The sequence below is a fragment of the Periplaneta americana genome, chromosome 10 (genome assembly GCF_040183065.1).
Source record: "Periplaneta americana isolate PAMFEO1 chromosome 10, P.americana_PAMFEO1_priV1, whole genome shotgun sequence".
In the NCBI taxonomy this organism is placed as follows: domain Eukaryota; kingdom Metazoa; phylum Arthropoda; class Insecta; order Blattodea; family Blattidae; genus Periplaneta; species Periplaneta americana.
Window position 1 is genome coordinate 107517367 of NC_091126.1, and position 21935 is coordinate 107539301.

General features: G+C 37.4%; 1 protein-coding gene across 1 annotated transcript in view; it reads right to left on the reverse strand.

Moving 5' to 3' along the window:
* The window catches only part of LOC138707939 (E3 ubiquitin-protein ligase RNF220-like), a 505330-nt gene that overhangs the window by 146968 nt on the left and 336427 nt on the right, over positions 1-21935 (reverse strand). The gene's annotated exons all lie outside the window — the stretch shown is intronic.

Below are 21935 nucleotides of genomic sequence, written 5' to 3' on the forward strand. Positions count from 1 at the left end.
TTATTTCCCCCCTATTTAGAGAGTTTTGAATATTAAATTGCACATTTAAAAGAAATAGATGTATTTTATCAACGTAAAAATGAGTTTAAAAGTAAATACTATGACGAGTTATTGAAAGGATTGACATTTGAATATTCACAATTGAAAATGAGTTAATATTAAACAATGTAAAATATATTTCGGCCCTGATGTTTCAACTTTCGTTCATTCAGAAACGTTTGTAGGGCTCTTTTGTCTTCAAGTATTACTGTCTGTAATGCCAGATTGCAGAAATTAATTATGAATAAGTTATTAGTTTTACAAGTGAATGTTTTAACTGGACACAGCCTATACTGTATGTACACATTAATAAATAAATTGTGGAAATTACAATTTATACAATAAATCATAGTAAAAACAAAATTATTTTCACTGACTATGTGCTTCCTGTTTTGTTTCGCTCACTCAAGGCAGACCTTAACTGTGTGGCTGGGGTTCAACGCCACTGATCTATATCCCATACGCATTTACACTGTTACGGGTTGCTTGGTGACGCTAGGTAACCTAACGCAGGACTCTATCACTCTATCACTCACTATGTATTCCCGTCTATAATGAAGGACGGGAATATGGACAAAATATTTAAAATGTTCGAGTTAAATAAAATAGTCATACATTCAGTTATAATTTGCATTGTGTAGCTAGAATGTGTCTTTCTTTAAGCTGTAAGTACTATGCTAAACAGCTCCCTGATTTTTCCTCCTATATCTATCTTATCTTCAAGTCATTGCCTCCGTTGCTTTGTCTACCTTTCAGTTCAGACCAGACTTCAAACGAGAAGTTCACGCGGGTTATCTCAATTTTTTCTCAAGTCATATTCAGTTCGATTTGTTTGAAGCGGTGTCACAGACGTCCTATGGTATTTATATACGTGGATGGTTTTCACGTACATGTTTCCGTATTTCTATTAATTTTTCAGACTGTTGTGTGATGTAACTGTCATCTCTAGATGAAAACATGGCGGGAAAAGGAGAACCTTCTAGGCAACATATTTTAAATGCTGCCGATCCCGATTTCGAAATATCTCTTTGCGTAAACCTAGCAGAAAGGGCAAGACTTTCTAGGTAACGTGTTTCAAGTGCTGCAGATCTCGATTTTGAAACAAATATACAAGAACTTCTACATGAAAAATTTTTATCACAGTGATGATGATGATGATGATGATTTTGAAATTGTTAGCGGTCACGACTCAGAATCTGAACAAGAAACTGAGTAGAATGACGAGAGCCATGAAGAATCTGCTGAAGATGGCCCGAGAGAAGAGAACTTCTATAAGAAAAGTAAATTTTTCAAACGGAGGAAATAAGAGCCACCTTCAAATGTAAGAACGAGACATGTCAACGTAAAATTTCCTGTATTGCGACCAACGGCTAAAAGTCTAGGAGAAAATCCCTATCTCTTAAGAGCCATTGGGATTGGGGCTTATCAGGTCACCCGCATGAGGACGTAACCTGGCTCTATCAGAGGCTGAGGCAGGATGTCCCACCTGTGAACATCGGTTTCACGACTGCCACCCAGGCCACCTGTCTGACCAGTATCAGCTTAAAAGCAGATTGCGATAAGAGTTTTGTTATGTAATATTAGTTACAGTTAAAACATATACTTTGCTTTTCACAATAATATTGTTTTGATTAGTTTATTGATTACATTTATAGGGCTAAAGATATCATCAATATAAATTCCAGCTTATCATGTCATACTCAATCTCTTTCTTTGGAATATCACTTTCTTTATGAATGATATGTTTCATTCACTTAGTATAGTATAGTTGTACTACTATGGAATGTATGTGAATATTCCCTCTTAACTATTTATTATGTTATTAACGTTTAAAACACAACTGTAATATTAAGGAATTGGTATTAGTACTTTTTTCAGACAACATACATAATATCAAAACAACATACATACGAGGAAATATCAAACAGAACGAAGCCATATAAAAATAACGACATAAAATTTCACGTTCCGTTTGAAGTTTGCACACTACTATTTTTTTTTTTAATCCAACAGGCTGCTTATTCATATACATAACCCTTCCTCATTCCATACCTAGCGCTTGATGCCCGCGCACGACGTGAAGGTCAGAAAAATGCGCTTGATTTGACATCACTGGCATAAGGCAAAGAGAAAGATCCTGGTACATTACATATTCACTATTCACACAACCGAGGATGTACAGTTACCCTGAAAAAGAATGAGAAGATTCTTGGTCGTCGGAAGTCAAAGTTCTACAGCGCGGTTCACTCGATATCGACGTAATGATACATACCACGACAAATAGTACAAGAATTGTTACAAGGACCACAACAAGGACAAGGACCAGAATAAGGATCACGAAGAAGACTGCCATTTAAGGCCAGGATTTCACAACATAGCTCGAGTCACAAAATATCATTGCTTCACTGTACTGAATGGCAAATGCCTGCTAAGGGATCTACATTCTGGACTGCTGCTGTGACTGTCTTGTCTCGGTAGCTCATATAGTAGCATGTAGGTTCCACTGTATAACAGAAACGTCTCGTGTTCGATCCCGGGTAAAACTATATTTTATTGAGGTGTAATTAATTTGTTCAGAATTCCTCGACTGTCTAATTTGTCGAAAAATATGGAATAATTTATGCCCAATTTCTGGGTCTTACAAGTGGGCTGAACTTCGTCAAAAAAAATAAATTTTACTTGGAAGTTAAAAGTATTCTTCCTCAAACAAAAATCACAAGAAACAAAAAGAGACCTGTTAACTTAAAATCTTGTCTACATGCCATCAGCTTCTATTACAGCTCTAAGTCGATCCGGCATGGATGTCACGAGATTGTGGCATAAGTTCTGATCCCCGGCGAGATCTTCCCAGGTGTCAACAACTTGATCCCACAATTCGTCTCGATTTCGAGGGCGTCGGAGGGCATAGGTGGCTATCCTTCTCTTTTTCAATTCCGCCCATAAATTTTCGATGACATTCAAATCAGGTGACTTCGGAGGCCAATTAATGATTTCGATCTCGGGTCTCCTTTGAAACCATCTTTGAATGCTTGCAGCATAGTGCACGGGATGGTTATCCTGCTGGAACAGCAATGTTCCTTCGGGAAAATGTTCTCGGGCGGAGGGAAGGAATATATTTTCCAGAATGTGCTCGTAAGTTCCCGCATTAAACCGGTCATCGATGTGTTCTATAACGCCAGGTCCATCGTACGATATCCAACCCGAACACGATATGCTAAAGCGCCCCGATCTTTCACGTCGGTGCACATAGCGCTGGTCATGTCGGAGACCATCCTCACGATAGACACAGACAGGACCTTCGTAATCACTCGAGATGGTTGTTTCGTCGGAGAAAATTACATTTCTCCAATCGAAATCCAATCGATTGGTAGCGATGGCAAGACGGTCGACAGCTTGTGCTTCCCCCAATACTTCCATTTGCGCAGCCCTCCGGCTCCTAATACCGCGGTTCCTCAACCTGCTGATCACAGTCTGTGAAGAGCCGGGAAAGTTAGATGCTGCTTTTATTTCATTAGCAGTCAGAAATGGGTCCTGTCGAACTGTCTCAAGTAAGAGAGCATCCTCTTCCAATGAAGAAATCCGCGGACGCCCAGGAATAGGGCGATTTTCGACCTCCCCTAAATTTTGGTAACGATGAAACTACCTCGCGGCTGTACTTCCAGGAACACCGACCAAACGGCCAGCAGATCTAGCCCCATATCCAGCCTCAACTAGAGCTGTAACTCGCTGTCTCATGTCACGTCGGTTCGCCATTACGATGAGAAATGAGGGATGACGATAATACTTTAGTGTAGACAATGATTATTTAACGTGATATAGAATTATTGAAATAACAGGCATCTTGCATAGTAAGAGTGAATAAATCAACCCTAAATTAAATATCTAAATAACAGGATATAACAGGAAGTCCAATTGTTGCGAAACTAATCAAATTAAATCTAATTACATTAAGTAAACAAACCCCAAGTTATGACACCACATTGCTACAGCTAAATTGTAGGTCCGTGGTTGTGCGTTGGACAACAAAACCATCATCGAAAGTTGGAATCTTGCGGAGGAATGTAACTTCTTGCTTTTTATAATGTAAATCAGACTTCTAACTGCAATCATTCATATTTCTTACCTTATTTATTAATATTTATAGCCAACATTGAATTTGTAAAGAAAAGACTTTAGAAATCTCATATGGAATTTGTGATCTGTAGTGACATAAAGATTGATTATCTCTCGGAACATTTCCGTAATAGTAAATTAAATTCACTCCTTGAAACTGGAAACCTTAGTCGCAGAGTCACTTTCCCACAGCATAGAAGCTGAAGTAGCACAGCCATTGATAAATGTTTTGTACACAGAATTAGACTGAATTCCTATTCGACAGAACCTATAATCAATGGCTTGTCTGAACATGATAAACAAATCCTAAGAGTTTCCAATGTCACTGAACAATTTCAAAATATTAATTTAAAAACTAAGAAAGGATCGTAATTGCTGTATCTAGTGATTATTTACATTTATGTCTACAAAATGAATCTTGGAAAAACATATATGATACTGGTACTACTGATATTAAGAGTAAATGTATTGAATTCTTCACTTAATTTCATAATCACTTCAGTGGATGTTCTCCACTCAATCTTGTGAAAAAAATTCAAAAGTAAAAACATGTAGATAACGCAGGGACTTCAAAATCTCATATATTACAAAGAAGAATCTATATGTAATGAGTTGCAATGTAATGATCCTCATGTTCTTAAATACTGCAAGAAGTACAGTGTAATTTATAAAAAAATTATGAAAGAGGAAAATAGAATATATTTGAATAGAAAAGTACAAAATTCAGATAATGCAATTAAACCTATTCGGAATATTATTAAATTTAAACTTGTAGATATCCTAAGAAAGAAAATATGTTTTCATTAAAAGCAATGATTATAAAGTAGAGGATCCCAAATCTATTGCAAATTCTTTTAACGTATTATAGTATATAGTACAGACATATTATTGACAACTTCAACATTCAAGATTTTGCAAAAGATACTGCAATTGGTTACTTAACAGATGCATTTCATAATTAGTATTAATATATGTAATTAGTCAATAACTGCAACAGTGCTTTTACATTCAATCATAACATGAATAAAATTGAATGCACATTAAATTAAACACTATTGCAAACACGTAGATAAAATAGTTAAAATTAACTGAAGGGGTGAGAATGAAATAATCCAAGGCCATACTTTTAACAAAAATTGTTTTGTGCGAGTGCATTTCTTACACATATGGGAAAGCTATTAATAAAATATTGTAATAATTACTCAACAAATGACATAGCCTAAGGACTCTAAACCTTTGTACAAGTTTGTCTATTGTTATATATATTTCTTTAATTTCATTTTAATTGTTAGTTTTTAATGTATATGCATTTACATTGTATATGTGTGTATAAATGCATTCATTAGATTAACGTTTATAATGTTATATCTTGTAATTTTGTATTGTTTGCGATCATTAACACTTAATCTCAGGACTTTGTAAAACTCTATTTCAACATTACTTAGCTATTTCAACGTTATTTAGACAAAAAAAAACCGTTGTGTAGACTAAGAACCGAACTCGCACTCTTCTACACAACACGCAGAAGTCTTAGAAGTCTTACCGTCTGAGCTATTGAAACGACATGAAAGCTTTACTTTCTGTGCGGAGTGTCGATCTAGTCATGAAGGTCCATTGTCGACTTAACTACACGATTTATGTATATATTTATCTTTTATTTACGTAATATTATCATATTTTTTTTCAGTTTTTGAAGTGAATTTCGGAACGATGCTAGTAACAAACCAAATAGCCTGAATTTAAGTAACTCAATATTCGTTATCTTGTGTATCAGTGCTCTGGTCTCCTATCATGCGCAGTGTCTTACATCTGAGACTTAGGAATATTCAATCGTCTCATCCTTTTCCAGGGAAACTGTACATATGTAGAACTGTGCTGGAATTTTTGCAGGAAAATCGGGTATAAATCCCTGCGAGTCCATGTGGGCCTGCTGAAAGGAAGACGGAGAAGGCAATGAAAGAACTTGAGCCCTTATACCAGATGGAGACGACAATTTTTTTATCGCGCCATAACTTCCAGGACGGTTCCTAGGTCTACATCGCCTCAGATCAAATCGAATTGTGTCTTTCTGAGTGGTACAAGTCAGTCCCCTTCTCTAATCCTAACAAGTTTCTGAACCAACGCAACAGAAAATATTTCCATGGAAAGAGATAAATGGGGTCAGAGGGTAGTTAATTTAGGTTTGTCATTTTGGGGGAGATTTATCTTGTAAAATACCGTATTTTATGTTCTACAATGGCGATGCTGTACTTCTGTTTCAAATCATTCCATCATTTATCCATTATTATAGTGAATGGTATAGAAATAAATGAGAAATTGCCTATGACTCTAATTTGGCACAGCGCTTAAAATATGATGTCGAAATAGAATAAAATTGCTTACTTGCACTGACATCAGATTTCACGGCAAGCGCGATGTCCTAGCAGTGTACATCTGGCCAAGAGAGTCAATTAGTGCAATTTGCAATTAATCCCTCTGCGAAGTTGTCGGACAAGCAGGCCATGATGTAGTCTGATCACCTGATCACACAGTCAGCAATAAACTAATCACTTTAATCCTCAGGCGAGGGGATGCGAGATATTGTCACGTGCAGAGCCACGTCGCGGATGTCCAGGGTTAGATCCATTGTTTAGTACACAAATGGCGGGTCTGTGTAATGTAACATAATTGGTTCTTTTTATATTAAGTAGCCAAACGTGATATGATGTCCCTGAATTGTTGAAGAATACAGACCAGCAAAGTAGGCTTTTCTAATTTACCTTTATAAACTACAGATTCTATCTAGTTTGGTGATATGATATGGTTACAATGAAAACCAAACTGATACTTTCTGCAATTCATATCTCGTAGAAGAGACTCAAGCTGGCTTTAAAAAAAATCTCGTGAATGCTATAATGGCAGATTTGTGTACTTTTGGCAAACGTTGAAGAGACACTTAAAACTAATAGACTAATCACGATTTTAATCCGGTCTTCTGTGTATAAATCTAATTTAGTAACAACTCAACAAAGCGATAACATATTTTAAAGCATGAAATTACACTCTTCCATTAATTTTATTCTTTATTAGACTTCTTCAAGCCGTCCAACCGCATTCATGTGTTATTGTAGAAGTTAGCATTATGTAAACTGTAAAAAGTGGGAAAATGGGACCACACCAAGAAAATCTCTCTAAACCTAATATTTCTTCTTTATAAAATTTCACTGAGAAAACCCAAAATTTGAACACAGGTCTCAAACGAGGGAACCGACAGTACAGCTGACGAAGTGAGTATGGATATGAATATGTTTACATAAATAAATATCTATGCCAATTTAAGTGAATAAGGGTCGTGTTATATCGATACCTTAATAAGAGGGTCAAATGCCAACAAGATGAAGATCATGGTCATAGAAAGAAAAGTAAATAAGGTAAACTTACGAATTTTAAATGAGGCAGTAGAGCAAGTGGACAGCTTCAAATACTTGGGGTGTACTATAAGCAGTAACATGTACTGCTGCCAAGAATTCAAAAGAAGAATAGCAATGGCAAAGGAAGTTTTTAATAGAAAAAAGGAGCATCTTCTGCAGACTTCTGGAGGAAGAACTAAGGAAGAGACTAGTGAAGTGCCTTGTGGGGCTGAAACATGGACATTACGACGAAACGAAGAGAAGCATTTGAAATGTGGATATGAAGAAGGATGGAGCGTGTGAAATGGACATAGTAAGAAACTGATCAGGAAGAGGAAAAGGAATTGGCTGTCATTGGTTGAGAAAAAAACTGCCTACTGAAGGATGCACTGGAAGGAATGGTGAACGGGAGAAGAGTTCGTGGCAGAAGAAGATATCAGATGATAGACGACATTAAGATATATGGATCATATGCGGAGACAAATAGGAAGGCAGAAAATAGGACTGGAAAATGTTGGGTTTGCAGTGAAAGACCTGCTATTGGGCAGAACACTATGAATGAATGAATAAAGGGTAAGTAAAAGATACAAAACTTACTCTTTTAATAATTTCACTTTCTATTACTCGTATGCAATTTTTAAAACATGTCCACAATAATTGAGTAAGGGTAGTCTATGTTTGGCAGAATAGTAAAATTTACATAGGGCTATCCGATACATTCTTTTTGCCTACAGTGAGTCTGAAACAGAGTATTCCTAAGTTGATTAAATTTTATTTTAAAATCATTAAAATTAAAATAATGTAAGGTACATATAATGCTCAATAAAATAAATTATAAGGTAAACACTTTGCAGAATACGTTAAACAAAATCAGCTTTTTCAAACATACGACTATCAATCAGCCATTAATATACGGACATTTTATAATTTCGTAAAATTTTGTATACCATCCCGGTGGCTGAGTGGTGAGATCTTCGGCCTCTCACGCAGGCGGTGAGGGTTAGATGTAAAAAATCCATAGTGACAATTGGGGCGGATGAGGTCGCAATTGGGGTTTCTCTCGAGGTTCTTCCTTTTCCCCATATTAAACATCTACGTCATTTCGTTTTCGTCATCATTCCGTAGCATTCCCTAAGCGCCAAATGGCGAAGCACGGAGGCAGGTCTATAGAGAGACTGGGATCGTCTACTCCAGTGACGTGCAGTCCACCCAAGTACGGCTTGGGTAGCACTGATTGATTATAAGAATCGCGATATCTACGTAAATCCAAGATTAAACTTTCTGTTTATTTAATCATAAAGTCCTGAAACGTTTCTAAATAAGCTTTGTTAATTGTAAGTCGCGTGATGGGGCATATAAGTGCACATACTGCGGTCCTGAGCTGGCAGAAGTGTGCCAGCCAAGAGTCCTCTTGGTGCCAGCAGTGCTGAATGCAGGTTGGCATGGAAGTTGCCATGACAACCGACGTCATCATAACTTTTAACCAACGAGGGACCCTCACGAGACTGCAATAAATGTATATGCCCCAAGCGGCCGGTAGCCTGCTGGGCTGGCTGTATGCGCGAAGTCGAATGAGTGTAAAACGTACTGTATCTCTCGCGTTTGTTTGTACCGGTACTTTGTAGTTACATTGTGTACGTGTATATAAGTGCAATAAAAAGTTTTGATTATGTCTGGTGATAATAATAATTTAATTCAGCAACAAAAGCTAAATACAGTAATTTAACTAAAGCAATACGTGATCATGATGTTGCTATGCACATATTCGTGCTTCTAACGCAATCGCGACTTTTGGAACTGTGCATATTGAAACTGAGCTAAGTGACCAAACACAACAAAGTATTATTCTACATAATAAAAAGGCAATACGCAATAGAGACATTCTCAAAAGGCTTATAAACGCCATTTGTTTACTTGCAAAACTGGAACTTTCATTTAGAGGAAACGATAAGTCGAACATGTCCAACAACCGCCGTAATTATTTAGAACTTTTGGACTACACCGCCCAGTATGACCCTCTTCTAAAAATCATTTGGAGACATCTACAGTATTCAAAGATGTATCAAATCGTATTCAGAATGATTGAATTGAACCTGTTGCCAGTGCACTTAATAAGGAAATTAAACAGCAATTACAGAAATCTGAATTTTTTTTTTGCCATATTAGCTGATGAGACAACTGACGTCTCGAATAAATCACAATTTTCTCTCATTTATCAATATACGATTGAAGGAAGGGTAGTAGAGCGGTTTCTGTGCCTCCGTGATGTGAGGACAAAACAGCGGCAGCACATTCTGATCTTATTATTAAGACATATTCAAGACTTTTCAAACTGCAGTAAGAAACTTGTCGCACAGAGCTACGATGGAAGTGCAGTGATGGCCTCTTCATTACATGGTGTCAAGCTAATATTAAGGCGCCTTTTCCACAAGCTTTGTTCACTGCTATGCACACTGTTTAAATTTAACACAGTCCCAAAGTGCTTCACGTATTCCTGAATGCCGTATATTTTTTTGCTACTTTTTCTGGGCTTGCAGCGGTTTTTTCCAAATCATCAAAGCGCACAAAATTTCTTGATGAATTTCTGGATCGACGCTTACCACATATTTCCCCTACAAAATGGAATAACTCGTCACGAGTTACTAATACTTAGAGTAGTCTTTTATAATGGTATTTTTAATTTTAGGCAGTAGTTGCAGTAGGCCTAATCTTATAGATTTTGTAAAAAAAATTGGTACCAACTACCAATGTATTTTTATAATTAGTAATATTATAAATATTTTAATCAATAATATAAATAGTCAGAAGAAAAAGAAAACTTGACTACGCGGCTGCTTGGGTAATGTGTTGTGCCACCGCACGTCAGTGGTTTAATCGAAACCTGGATTCGCAGCGAACCTTATTGTAGTCAGCCGGTGTGGGATAGGAATGCGCCTAGCTTGAGGGTCAAAGAAATAGAACTTCTAAGGTCGCATTGTTGATTTGCGGTGCCTCACTTCGAAAATTCTGCTCAATTCAAATTTTCTATTCTATAATTACTTCATGTTTTCGCAAGGTAATGCAGCACAGTTACCCTCGAAATTTGTAAGTTAGGTGAGTGTAGTGCTTCATGGCGGGACAGTCGAAATTAGACGCAATGGAGTAAATACAGCACTTCAGTATAGGCAGCTTGTGATATTCCATCATACAAAGGAAAAATCCTACAGAGAAATATCAAAATTATTAAATATAAGTAAGAGCACAGTACGCGACACAGTAAGATGTTTTGAGAATGGAAACAGGAGCAAATTCTCGCCCCAAACAAGAAAATGAGATAAATTCACTGAAAGTGTGAAAGTGAAAATCTTAGATCAGCGGTCATCAAAACACTGCACGCTCGGGCCAGCGTCTCTTACCCGCGAACAAGACACTGCCCTAGCGTGCAATCGTCGCTGCTGGCGGGTATGCTGTCTTTCTATCCCTTGTGCACAACGGAGAAGTTACTTACCCTCCATGCACTCTACCCATTTCAGCGATTGCTGACGACCACTGACTTAGATTGATAAGATAAGTAAAGTGGGATCCGAAAATAAGTGCACCGAAACCGGTTGGAGAGATTCTTGAAGAAACTATGAAAATTGTTCACCCTGAAATTGATCGCATACACCAAACATAACTAGAGAATATATATCTTCACCCCAAAGAAAAACTCAGGAGGCAGTAAGATTGTATTGCGGTATGTATCTTCTACAGATGTTGGAGAATTAGGTTTCATTGAAGCAACTGTAATAAAGAACATTTACCTAAACGCTTTCAAAATGTAGCCAATAGTAGAGATAAACTAGGGACAAAAAGGTCATTAAAATATTAACAGGATGATCCCAAACACAAAACACATAAGATGAGATTTAGAATACTGTGTAACTACCTAAAATTTTTGCAAACGCCAACTCAGTCACTCACCTTAGCCTAATCAAAAGTTCACAAGCCCTCAACAGAGACGTGAGGAAAACGCCAATATATCTCAAATATTATTCAAATCGGTGACTAAAAGAAGAAGAGTCAAAATTGTCTCGAATTATAGGACTGCCAAGAGCTAGTTTGTTTTCAGAGTGCCAAGGCGTTTGAAGGAAGTTATTCGCAAATAGGAATATGCTACAAGTTTCAATATTTATTTTATTTCCTGCAGAAACATTGCTAGTCATAGATTCTGTATGCATGTATAATGTGGTGTAATGTGAGGTTTTAGTTCCTCACCACTAGATGGCACCTCGTATTAGTTATTACGCATTTACGTTAGATGGTGCTGTACATTTTGTTTCACGTCTGTGCCCACTAGGCGGCATAATTTTGCTTTGCTTACGATTGGGTCCGAGATTAACCAGCCTTATTAGTCTTAAGACGAGCTATTTCATTGGCCAGTTCAAAGTTTAACCGATTTTCTTGTTTGGCATGGCGAGCTCGTTCTTGGAGAAGGAGTTCACCAGTGGAGTTCATGGAGAGGAGTTCACGACAGGAGTTTATGAGGAGTTCATCACGAGAGTTGGTTGCAGGACGTCGCAGAAGAGAGTTGGTTGGAGTTCCTCTGGGAGAGGACTTAAATCCAGGACGCGTCAGAGAGAGATCGACTACAACACTGGGTGTTGGAGAACAGTCGACTGGACGTTTCCGCACACTGGTATTCCTGCAGTGGACTTTGAGTCTGGAGATATCTACGCGTGGGGAACGGGCCGTGATCGTGCCCGCTCACATTGGAGTTCGTGCTTTGCTGAGTACACGAAAGCACCCCTTCGTGTATACGAGAGTGATCCGGCGGCTGCGTACTGGAACGGATTGGTGTATCCGTTTACTGTGGAATCCGCTGGGAGTGAACCGCTACGTTGGAAGGAACGCAGCAAATTGTGATTGGGAATCACAATGTCTACGGGTGGTGTACGCTGATTGTGTACAGACTACGTGGCATCGGCACGCCGAGGTTGAGTTATCCACGGAACGTCATACACCTGTGTCACGAGTCGTTTATGGTTTGTCCGCGGTCCCGAGGTATGTGCTGCGCATAGGGCCCTCAGTACGTTGAAAATATGCTGCCAGGTAGTGAACTTCTACTCAAGCCGCAGTGGTACATTTTGGATTTGTTACGGTGCTAATGATACCGAGGTATGTACTCAGTCTGATGGTAGAGGTCAAAGTACAGTTACTCCTTTTAGTGGGAAAAGACATGTGCGTCAGCGAGACAAGTATGTGCTTATTGGAACTATGTGTTCGGCTCGTACGGCGCAGTTATCGACAAGAATGGGTGTCCTTCTTAATTGTAGTATTCGCAGGATTTTCCCCAAGACTCATTAATCATCCTCTCACTCATTTTAGTATAGTAATATGTATCGCTCATTTTAGTATAGTAATGTGTATCACACTTTTATCATTGTTAATTTTTAGTTTTTCATTTAGGTTAATAAATCATGGTTTAATTGTTAATGGTTTATTATTATTTGTAATCTATTCGCTCCCTTGTAACAACGAGACAACTCGGAGGTGCTTCACACAACATCCGTGTAACAATGAGGCAACTCAGAGACTTCGTCACAACAATATACAAACTAGTAAGACTTTAATTTTATTTAAATAAGTTCTTTCACAAATCATCACTAATAATAGTATATATATATATATATATATACATATACAGAGTATTCCAGAGGAAATGTCAATATTCTGGGAGATCACTGTAGCACTCCTTTTGTACAAAAAGTTTCGTATGATTATCTGCTCTATACCCAATGGTTGTAGAGATCAATGTAAAACATTATCTGTAGAGTATTTTGAATTTGGAGCTACGAATGTAGGTACATTCTAGCAGAACTTGTTTATTTAAACAGCTGCTGTGAACTGTAACTTGAGCGCTACAGTTATAATGTACACTAGTTGCCTGGAATATATGCTACCTGTAATCCCTTTACAAAGTTTCATAAAAATCATAGCTGCCATTAGCTTCGTCTGTAAAATAGAGAGTGCGCATGCGCGATCATATACTGTAGTACTCAACGAGTTATATTACTTACTTACAAATGGGTTTTAAAGAACTCGCAGGTTCATTGCCGCCCTCACATAAGCTCGCCATCGGCCCCTATCCAGTCTCCATCTTCATATTTCACCTCCCTCAAATCCACTTTAATATTATCTTCCCATCTGTCTCGGCCACCCCAAAGGTCTTTTTCTCTCCGGCCTCCCAACTAACACTCTATACGCATTTCTGGATTCACCCATACATGCAACATGCCCTGCCCATCTCAAACGTCTGGATTTAATGTTCCTAATTATGTCAGGTGAAGAATACAATGTGTGCGGTTCTGTGTTGTGTAACTTTCTCCAATCTCTTGTAACTTCACCCCTTTTAGCCCCAAATATTTTCATAAGAACCTTATTCTCAAACACCCTAAATCTCTGTTCCTCTCTCAAAGTGAGAGTCCAAGTTTCACAACCATACAGAACAACCGGTAATATAACTGTTTTATAAATTCTAACTTACAGATTTTTTGACAGCATAGTAGATGACAAAAGCTTCCCAACCGAATAATAACAGGCATTTCCCATATTTATTCTATGTTTAATTTCCTCCCGAGTGTCATTTATATTTGTTACTGTTGCTCCAAGATATGCAGATAGGTAAAAATAATCTGAATAGTTAATGTTTTAAATATGTATGTATGTATGTATATATATTGACCCGCTTAGCCATGAATTTAAATTGAATTGCGATAATTGTTAAAATAAATCTTGCAACGCAGGGCACTGTCGCGCGTCACCGTATGAGTACAGCAGAGGGAGAGGGGAAGGTAAGGAATGCACGCTGCGCTTGTTAGAGTAGTCGTGCTGTTGCCAAATGCTTCATAGAATCATAACGATTTCCCCTAAAATGGTGAATGTTAGAGAAAAAACTTATTTAGATTTTTCAAATCTCTCCTTATGGTCTATTACCAGTTTCATTTTGGTGCAGAGGTTACCATCCACTCTGTATGTAACTTATTTATATATCATCGAAATGTTAATTTCTTTCATGAGAGATCATGTCGCTCGGAGGAAAAGGTAATTTACCTGTTATATTTGAAATGCTGTGGAAAAAATGTAACACTAAATGAACTATGTAATTATATACAGGTCAAATTTAGATTACAGGGCTGTAGTGTTGCCACTATTAAAGTTACCAGAAAGACAATGAACTATTTAAAATCTGATTTTAGAAAGTTCTGGAAACAGTGCAGCAGGAAATACATAGGTTTTCATTGAAACACCGAAGTCGGATAAATTGTGAAATATAACTTTCTATAAGTATCACAAAATTATTGGAACCACCTAACGCCACAGAACCTACTCCTAATTTTCGAAAGTACGAAGACCGCGTAAAGCTTTTCATGAACATAGTGTCAAAACTATGCGCGAAAAGATAGAATCACTTTTGAGAGAAACTCTGAAACAATAATAATATAATTGTGTTTCGCAAGTCAGTCGGCTTTTAGAAAAATATATGCTACCTGTAACCCCTTTACAAAGTTTCATAAAAATCTATTAGATTGGAGGAAATGTATTAATTTTGTCAAAATGCACTTCCTATACAAATGCAATGTAGACTTTGTACATAAGAAATGTAAAGTTTCACAAAAATTTATCAGGAGAGAAGTCATTAGTTTTGTCTAAAAGGGGTAGTTCCTCTTATACAAACGTAATCAGGGCTTGTACACAAAACATATGCCACTTGTAACTTCAATGAAGTTTCATAGAAGCTGATTAGAAAGGAGAGAAGTTATTAATTTTGCCCAGGTAGATTTGTGTTTCGGACCATTGTGCAATGTAAGGCCAAGTGCAAGAATCTGTACCAACGCGCAGTCAAGCCAAGTCACACCAGGAAAGTAGAGGAAAGTGCCCGCTAGTGAACAAATATTTCTTTTCTGAACGACTGATTTTTACAGAAGCGATATTTGGGATTCCAACAGCCATGGCGGCATTCGGATTACCTGTATCATGCTACATGATAGAGAGGTCATTCACATTTCTTAAACAAATGAAGAAGCAACGTGTATGATAGGTAGCGAACAAATCATTATGTAATATTTCCAGTGTCGCTGTGAAGACTTCAAAGAAATTTCATAAGAAACTTTCTTTTAAGGTAACATGCCGAGGACAGAATTTCACAAAACAATGACAGAACGGTCGGCTACAAGAAAATGAAAAAGGAGATAAATCTCGCAACTTCCAGTTATCAGTTCGGTCTAACAAACGCACAATGACCGAAGCCATCTGCAGTACAACACTCGATCTTGGAGCGATTATACAAGACCTTCATGTATCTACGTCTGCGTCCGCCCGGAACGTAAACTCATATTTCATGAAGACGTTGCGGTGACATCGGTGGTCATCTCCACTCCATCACCGCCTGGTAATATCAGTGTATCAATAGCAAGCACAATGGATGCTGGAGAGGGGTGCTCCATCCATCACGGCAAGATTTTAATAACACGAGACATCCATATACTGACTCTCTCTGTCCCTCTCTCTCTCTCTCTCTCTCTCTCTCTCTGTGTGTGTGTGTGTGTGTGTGTGTGTGTGTAGTCCTTGCTCGGGCAACTCGACAATATCGCTCCCTCACCCTCCGATGTCCTCGACCTCCTCCGCCTCCCGACCTTCCCCCTCAGCGTCGCTTCGGTACGGCCGTGTCCCGCAAAACCCAACCTAATATTTGCAGCACATAAATTTACGGAATATTACAAGAATGAGTGTAATGCTGGAAAAGATGGTGGGGACTCATAAATATATGGCAGTGATAACATTTGTAAAGGCCTTTTATTTTCGTGTACCAAAAGAAAGGGATATTGCGGTGCCGTGGTATTTATCATCGAAATTCCTGCGGGAGTGGGATTTGAAACCACGGGAAGGACCGTTTGTGTGAAGCGCGGGTGGGCGCGGGTAGAGGGATGAGGAGGGGCCAGGATTGCAGTGATAACTCACAGGAGGCCTAATATAACCGCCCGGTTCGGAGGACGCAGGACCGCGAGATCACCGCAAGCCGAGAGCTCAATTTCTTTCATTTTTGCAATATTCCAACACGGAAAAGATAAAGATGGGGGAAACCGAAAATAAAGTGTACATCTCAGGAGACAGCAAAAATGGAATATCGCGACAGAATATGAAAAAGAGAGCAGCAAATCATAATGCAACACGAGTCCCATTTTCCACCTGTTTCGGATGGAATTGTGGTTTCCTTTCACACATCATACCATTTATCATCTCGCACTCCAACAAGTGCTCTGATCTTTACTGTAGCCAAGAAATTCCCATTTGAAAATTATAACGGTTGCAATAATATTAAAAAAGCATTGTTATAAATATGTATTAACTAAAAATAATTTTAAACTACAGAAAACATTTTGTCGATGAACAGTTACAACGTAAAAAATATTGCGATTCGTTACTTCACATTTCGATAAAGTTCACTTTAAAATTCGAACTTTATTATTACGAAACTAAAGAAGATATTTGCTACAAACTGCCATATTTCACAACCCCCCCCCAAAAAAACAACAAAAAACTGCATTCCATTAATCATTCAAGTTTTTTTTAACTAGACCCAACCAAACACTGGCCATGAATCAGTACATTCACGCTACGAAACAACTCGTTTTCAAAATTACTTTATGAAAATCAGATTATTATGACATTTCTTTCTACATGTAATTACTTTAACATCAACAAAAACTAGAAGCTTTGGTACTGTCTATTTGTTCGATATTACATACAGTACTAAGATATACAGCATTTTATATCATGATTGAGCCACTTCTGGAACTTTCAAAATCGAAAACAAGTTCACATAAAGTTCCGATTTTTTTTTATTTCAAGTTATAGTCGTTTTCTTCTTGCAACAACAATATCGTTAGCTTCAAAGGAGGTCCTTTCACATCGATACAAGACCTGCGAACTCCTTCTAGTAAATCTACCTTTAAAAATTTTCAGATGTAGGTATGTCGAATTGACTGGAAACCTAGTTCAGCATTTCCTCTGAGCATTTGAAAGTTCTGAACTGGTGTCGAAAATTCATAGAAATGATATTCCAAATTTTCACAAAATTCAACATTGAACTAAAATATCTACAAGCTATTATTGAATCAGAATATTAACAATTCAATAATATGTGTAGACATAAATAAACGGCGATAATTTAATACATGATGTTCTCGCTGAGGAACTTTTAGGGAAAACCTATTGCAATTTTTAAGATAAAATTTGAACAAATAGCATCATGAAGTTCGTTTCGATTATTCGCCACGCTACCTGTGATTTAAGTACAATGGTGTTAATTTTATTTCCTTGTTTGTCTTCCAAGATCTCCGAACTTCTATCCATTCGATTTTTACTTGTAGTCCATTCTTTACTCCACAACTGAAAGCGATGAAATGCTCCAGCATCGTTTCCTACGAATTCGACAGACACCTATCATCTTTAATGAAGATACAGGCTTTGTTTCCAGACTCAAGGAGATAGCTTTAGCACTTCCAATAAAATTAAGCATAATGTTATGAATACAAATAAAAAGTAATTTTGAAATAAACCGACTTTAACTTTCCTACATAAATGTACAATATTAATTATAACCACTGTTAATGAATGAAATATATAATATCCTTCTGGCTTGCAAACATGTTCATGATCCTGTTCTTAAAGTTCGGAATTTGATGAAGTTTCAACCTATGAATTGAACAAAAGCTAGCACAGTCAGCATATTTTGCCCCATGGAGTTCCTGAGATGTCTTTATTCTACTTAATGTGTTGAAATTCTGACTCAGCTGTTAAAATACTGTAGGTGATGTTAGTATGCTTGGAAGGACTATGCTTACTTCAAAGAATAAGTACTCAAAGCAATACTCCACTTAAAAAAGTGAACAAATCACACTAGCATCATTTCGGTAGGTCAATGATAGGCAATTAATAAATTTGTCTTTTGAAGTAAACAGACTAGGTCATTTGGGAACATTTCTCGATATAAAGAAAATTTATTGGGTCAATTATGACAAAACTGCAGGAACCTAACCGTCCAATGAGTTGGTTAATACTGATATCACATACTTATTTGGTTTTGTCATCAAGTTTAATTCGTTTCGCGCCATGGCATCGTGGTCTAGGGCAACTTGTCTAGGATTCGCGTTACGGAACGGCAGCTGGTTCGAGTCCTCATGGGGGAAGAATTTTCTCATGAAATTTAAGCCAGTGTATGGGACTGGTGCCCACCCAGCACTTGAGCTATGATAGATAGCGAAATCCAGTTAGGAAAGCCAGCTATAACGGCTCGGAGGAACATCGTGGTAACTACACAATACCTCTATTCTGGTTGGAAGATCGTCCACCTTTGCTTCGACGTGAGGCCAGCAGCCGACTGGTCGGTCTGGGTCCTTAAAGGCTGTAGCGCCACGGATTATGACGATGATTACTACCACCACCACCACCACCACCACCACCACTACCAGAAAGAACGCATATGTTCATTGTACCGACTAGTATCGTGCAATGTTCAAATATGAGGGAGAAAACCAAAACATTACAACTTTCATCCTATTTCATATGAAAACTAATCGCAAGATATGTGCTCAAATCCTTAAGCGGTTTAAAATAACGTCCTGCAATGTTAGAACATGAGAGCGGCAACCAAGAGTTTACAAACTTTGTCTTATTTAATATGACAAACTAATCGCAAGTTATATGCCCAAATCCTTAAGCGGTTTAAAATAGTGTCCTGCAATGTTAGAACATGAACCCGGTAACCAAGATTTTACAAACTTCGTCTCATTTCATTTGACAAACTAATCGCAAGACGTGTCCTACCATCCTTAAGCGGTTAAAACATGAAAGGGTGAGAGTGGAGGACAGCGAATTTTTATAACAAGGTAGAACAAACACGACAGATCATCTCCTGGAGAGCGAACACAGGAGATAGGCGAATATAGAACTTCGCCGTACTCGACAAACCTGAACTGAACATAACGCCTGTAATGCACGACGCTAGTTTAAAGCATGGAGGGATGGGAGAGGACAGCAAATATTCTCATAATATTTGTGAACATGACAGGCCTCCTCCTGCAAAGCGAACAATGGCAAATATCGAACTTCGCCATACTAGATAAAATGAACCGAAGATAGTGTCTGTCATGCACAACGATAATGTATAGTATGAAAATGAAATCATTTATTTATGTAACAGGCTGGATAGTATGTTATAATTATGTATAATATTATGAAAATGAAAACATTTATTTAACATGTTGGATATTATTCTTTTATTAACAGAGTGGATAGTAGGCCTATAAGTTGTATTATGTATAGTATGAAAATGAAATCTTTTTTCTCTTTATTAACAGATAGGGCACTGTAAATTTATTATGTATATTATAAAAAATGAAATAATCTTATTTATTCTCAGGTTGGATATTGCAAGCTACAACGACTTACGTGTAGTACGAAAATGAAATCAAATATTTTATTTATTAACAGGTTGGATATTATTAAGTTGTAATGATGTGTAGTATGGAAATGAAATCACTTATTTTTATGGACTTATACAATTTATTTCATATTAAGTATTCACTTTAATCATTCGTGTAGCTACACATCTGTTGTTACCGAACAACAGTGATTTATTTGAATAATATGTCAAGAATGTAATTATAGCTACTTTCTGTAGGTTTAGTAAAAATTGTCATATTCTTAAAACAAAATATGATTTACTTATATGTACATATATTCCTATCGAAGTTTAATGATAATTTTGTACTAAAAATTACTAGTCCTTACATGTTTACAAACCTCATAAGATTTGTTCTAAAATCCTTACATAGCTAAAAGCATGAAGGGATGGGAGGGGAGGCTAGGAAAGAATATATTTTAGTTCCAATAGTTACATTTCCAACACCACTTAAAAATTAGTCATTTCCAATACTGTCTGTTTATGGTTCTGCCATTACTGTCATTTCCAATACTGCATATCACAATGACCGTATATTTTGACACATACGTCGTAAATAGTAAATAGTAACATAGCTAATCTAGAACAAAGTCAGAATTGTAGACTACTAGAGAATTGAATTGGGAAATTTCCGTCACAAACTCGTAACTATACTCGAAACTTCGTGAAATGTACTCCCCTATACACTGCTGGCATGGATGTCACTTCTTTTCTTGCCCTTTTCTTACAAATGAATTTAAGTTTTTATATTTCACATCTTGCTACATTTGCAATACAGCTGTGTTCACTACCAACAGATACTACTTGGTGATTTTCGTTTGTTGTAATTCGTCCTCTACATTTTACACAGCAATATTTTTCACACAATTCGTCGTAGATTTATTTCGTTTACTTACGTTGTACTTGTAACCTTTATGTACACAAGATAGTTTGTTTTTTTTTTTCGTTACTAACATGTCAACGACTCCCATGTTTGAAGACGAACAGCGACTAACAGAGTTAAAGCTTCAACATTCCCTGTGGGTATTTGTAAACACTGCCCTCTAGGCAAAGATTCTAGGCAAAAACAGAATAAGTCAACAACAGAACGGATGAGTTGACAGGAAGTAGCTGTGTGACGCCAGCTGTGTGGCATTGGAAATGACACGAAATTAATTAATGAAGAACGTAAATTATGTTTGGTATCGGAAATGACACGGAATACCCACAATCTTTAAGGCATTGGAAATAACAGTATTGGAAGTAACATGAAACACTAGGAGAGGCCAGCGAGCTTGAAGGGGCTGGATAGATCTGCTACTTCAAAGCAGACTTCGGTTCTTGTCACGCTCGACAAACTTGACCCGAACATAACACTTGAAATGCACGACACTAACTCAAATATTGTAATGCATCAGATACGCTTAATCTGTTAGTATTCTGCACCTGTATGGTATTGTACAATATGTCAAAATATTTCAGTATGTTACAAAATTACAGATAAAAAAAAGATTGTGTTGTTTAGCAATTTTTTAAGCAAAAGTTTTCCCCTCACTGTCGCATAATCCCACTCAGCTTCCTCTTCAATGTTTTCAAAACATTTCAATTGCTCAGCCTTATTTTTCTTAAGAGAGCTTACAACCCCACACTGAAAAGTTTCATCCAGTTGCTGAAAAATTAGGCATGTCCTTATGCACAGTGAGACGCAGTACATCACTGCGTTTAAGTGAAGAGCAGAGCAATGTTGAGGACCCAGCAGTGTTTGCAAAAAAAAAAATCAATTTGACCATTTTAATGTGTTGTTACAAAGCACTTCTTACAAATTTTGCATAAAGAAAAGTTTTCTGCAACAAAGTTGGGAAGTTACCTTGGCTTCCCCATATTACTGCAGCACCATCGTATACTTCAGCTATCAGTTTATTTCTAGATTG